Below are 3,998 nucleotides of genomic sequence, written 5' to 3' on the forward strand. Positions count from 1 at the left end.
TTTGTAGCGGAAACAGATGAGTCGGTGCAGATCGTGCTTGGAGTCCCTCGAACCACCGATGAACGATTCCGCGAACCGCCCCCGAATGATCCCTCAAACCAAAGACCGAAAGCACGACCTCTCTACAGTTTGCAAGCGTACGGTCTTCACAATCCGGTAGCGCTTCGCCGTACATAACTAATCGCCACTGGACAATTAGAGGAGAAGATTAGAGACACTCAGGGCTACTAATTATGAGGATTAGAGGATCTAGAACTAGCTCCAATTATCTCAATTAGAACTAGTAGTATTGGGCTAGAGGAGGCACCTAAAACTTGTATACCGAAAAGGGCCAACACCTCATGTATATATAGGTTAGAGCGGAGAGGAGGGGCTACCACCAAGGAGGGAAAACCCCTCCTTGGTGCGTCGGCCAAGGGGGAGGAGTAGGACTCACCCCCACTCCAATTCGGCCTCCCCACTTGGAAAAGTGGGGAGCCTTCCCTATTGAGCCCGGATGGCCCAATATTCCTTCCACCACTTGGCCTTTTAAGGCCCGTTGATATTGAATTAAATATAAAATACCTCTAACAATTATTAGAGCTTATTATATATACTATAACATCTTTGAAAATATTTTCCACCTACATATTATTTATCGGTAATACCCGGTATTGCCCGATAAACTCTGAAACCCTTTCGGTGGCCCCGAAATGCTTTCGGTTCCTCTCGAAACTATTTCGAATATTAATGAAACAATTCCACAAATAAATCCTTGATACTCTTTTCCTACTAACACTCAGCATATCATGACTACCTTAAGCTTGTGACCCTGTAGGTTCGGTAAACCATAGACATGAATGAAACTTCTTCGTGCAATGACCGATAGCGGAACCGTGGACATCCATACCGATCCCTATGGTTACACGAATGAAATTCGAGTGAACCTTTGGTTACCATGTGATATTCACTTTGCTTCATGATACTTCAGAAAACCCGAGGTGAGATATATCGGTATCCTTTTGAGTCGTACACATGCTCACTATACTGGTCTCCTCGTTGTCAATTTTGTTCTTGTTTCTCGTTGTCGTGTTCTGGTATCCCCGTGATGAAGTCACCTATGTCTGGCCAGACAATGATGGATGTTGTCACACCGAGACGGCCCTAATAATATCTCTCCATCGTCGGAGGAGCAAATTCCACTCTCGAGCTACCGTGTCCCTTGTCAAACTTTCCGATGAACCTATAAGTTGTCGTTATGATCACCAAGTTACTAATGATGTTTGAGCAACCCAAAAGCTCATCTTAAGGCAATAAGTGACTATGATACTCTAATGGTCGAAGGAACTAAAATCACAAATTAACACTTCGTGTTATAACAATTGACTCATGATGATATTATCTCAAAGTATAACAAACAAGTTTGGATCGGTTCAATATGATTATTCTTCTGAGGACATACTCCTGATGTTGTTTGGACACTATCATTACACATAACGATATCTCAACATCCGAAAAACATGATCATCAACAACACTTGAGCTAGTCTTAGAGGCGGGACTAGGATGTTTACTATAAGGAATATCATCTTCATCGAACTTTAGTAATGAATTTACCTCTACTACCTTAGGTGGTGGTGGTGTTTCAAGGCCATGTATTTCTTTGATATGTGGTAAATTTTTAACATCCTCTGCTTTAATACCTCTTTCCTTCATAGATTTCTTTGCCTCTTGCATATCTTCAGGACAGAGATATAAGATACCCATCTTCTTCGTAGTAGGTTTGAGCGGTGGTTCGGGAAGAGTCCAATCATCATAAATTTTCAATATGTTATTCAATATTTCTTCAGCTTGTCCAATAGTTTGTTCCCTGAAAACACAACCAACACAACTATCTAGGAAATCCCTAGAAGCATCAGTTAGTCCATTATAGAAGATAGCAAGTATTTCGTTTTTCTTAAGAGGATGATCAGGCAAAGCATTAAGCAATTGGAGAATCCTCCCCCAAGCTTGTGGGAGACTCTCTTCTTCAATTTGCACAAAGTTAAATATGTCCTATAAGGCAGCTTGTTTCTTATGAGCAGGAAAATATTTTTCAGAGAAGTAATAAATCATATCCTGGGGGCTACGCACACAACTAGGAGCAAGAGTATTATACCAAGTATTAGCATCACCCTTTAATGAGAATAGAAATAATTGGAGAATATAATAGTAGTGAATCTTCTCATCATGAGCAAAAAGGGTGGCTATGTCATTCAACTTAGTAAGGTGTGCCACAACAGTTTTAGTTTCATAACCATGGAAATGATCAGATTCAACCAGAGTAATCAACTTTGGATCGATAGAGAATTCATAATCCTTATCATCAACAAAGATATGTGAAGTAGCAAACTTAGGATCACAATTCAATCTAGCATTCAAAGATTTTTCTTTCAGTTTGCATAATAATTTCTTAAGATCATCTCTATCATTGCAAGCAAGAAAGTCTCTAGTTGTCTCCTCATCCATAACATAAACTTCCGGTACCTTTGGCAATTCATATCTAGGAGAACTAGTTCTAATAGGTGTTTCAAGATTTTCAGTTTCAAGCTCTTCATCAGTTTCAGCATTCTCAAAAGCTTTAGTTTTAGCAAGTTGTTCATCAAGAAATTCACCTAGTGGCACATTATCATCAAGAAAGGTACTGGCATCATCATAAATATCATTCATAGCAGAAGTAGCATCATCAATAACTTGCGACATATCAGGATTAATAGCATGTGGTGGCGTTGCAAGTTTACTTATAATAGAAGGTGTATCAAGTGCAGAGCTAGATGGCAAGTCCTTACCTCCCCTCGTCTTGGAGGGAAAAATCTTAGTCTTAGCATCCTTTAGATTCTTCATAGTGACACTTTGATAATAATCCCAAGTGACTCAACAAATATAGCTATGCTCCCCGGTAACGGCACCGGAAAAAGGTCTTGATAACCCACAAGTATAGGGGATCGCAACAGTTTTCGAGGGTAGAGTATTCAACCCAAATTTATTGATTCGACACAAGGGGAGCCAAAGAATATTTGCAAGTATTAGCAGCTGAGTTGTCAATTCAACCACACCTGGAGATTAATTATCTGCAGCAAGGTGATCAGTAGCAAAGTAATATGATAGTTTTGATTGTAGTAGCAACAGTAATGAAACGGTAACAATGATAGCAATGATTTTGTAGCAAGTGCAATAGTAACAGTAGTAGTAGTAACTTAGCAGAAGCAATATAAGAGAAATTCATAGGCATTGGACCGGTGAATTCGTTGGATGATATTCATCATATAACAGTCATAACCCAGGGAGATACGGCACTAGCTCTAGTTCATAAATATAATGTAGGCATGTATTCCGTAAATAGTCATACGTGTTTATGGAAATAACTTGCATGACATCTTTTGTCCTACCCCTCCCGTGGCAGCGGGGTCCTATTGGAAACTATGGGATATTAAGGCCTCCTTTTAATACAGAACCGGAATAAAGCATTAACACATAGTGAATACATGAACTCCTCAAACTACGGTCATCAACGGGAAGTGTCCAGAATTTTGTCACTCCGGGGTTGCCGGATCATAACACGTAGTAGGTGACTATAACTTGCAAGATCGGATATAGAACATAGATATAATGGTGATAACGTAAATGGTTCAGATCTGAAATCATGGCACCTGGGCCCAAAGTGACAAGCATTAAGCATGGCAAAGTCATAGCAACATCAATCTCGAACATAATGGATACTAGGGATCAAGCCCTAACAAAACTAACTCGATTACATGATGAATCTCATCCAACTCCTCACCGACCAGCGAGGCTACGAAGGAATTACTCATTCTCGGTGGGGAGCATCATGGAATTGGAGATGGAGAAGGGTTGGTGATGACGAAGATCGAAGATCCCCCTCTCCGGAGCCCCAAACGGACTCCAGATCTGGCCTCCCGATGAAGAACAGGAGGTGGCGGCGGCTCCGTCCCGTGAAACACGATAATTCTTCCTCTGTGA

This window comes from Aegilops tauschii, chromosome 4 (genome assembly GCF_002575655.3).
Source record: "Aegilops tauschii subsp. strangulata cultivar AL8/78 chromosome 4, Aet v6.0, whole genome shotgun sequence".
Taxonomy (NCBI): Eukaryota; Viridiplantae; Streptophyta; class Magnoliopsida; order Poales; family Poaceae; genus Aegilops; species Aegilops tauschii.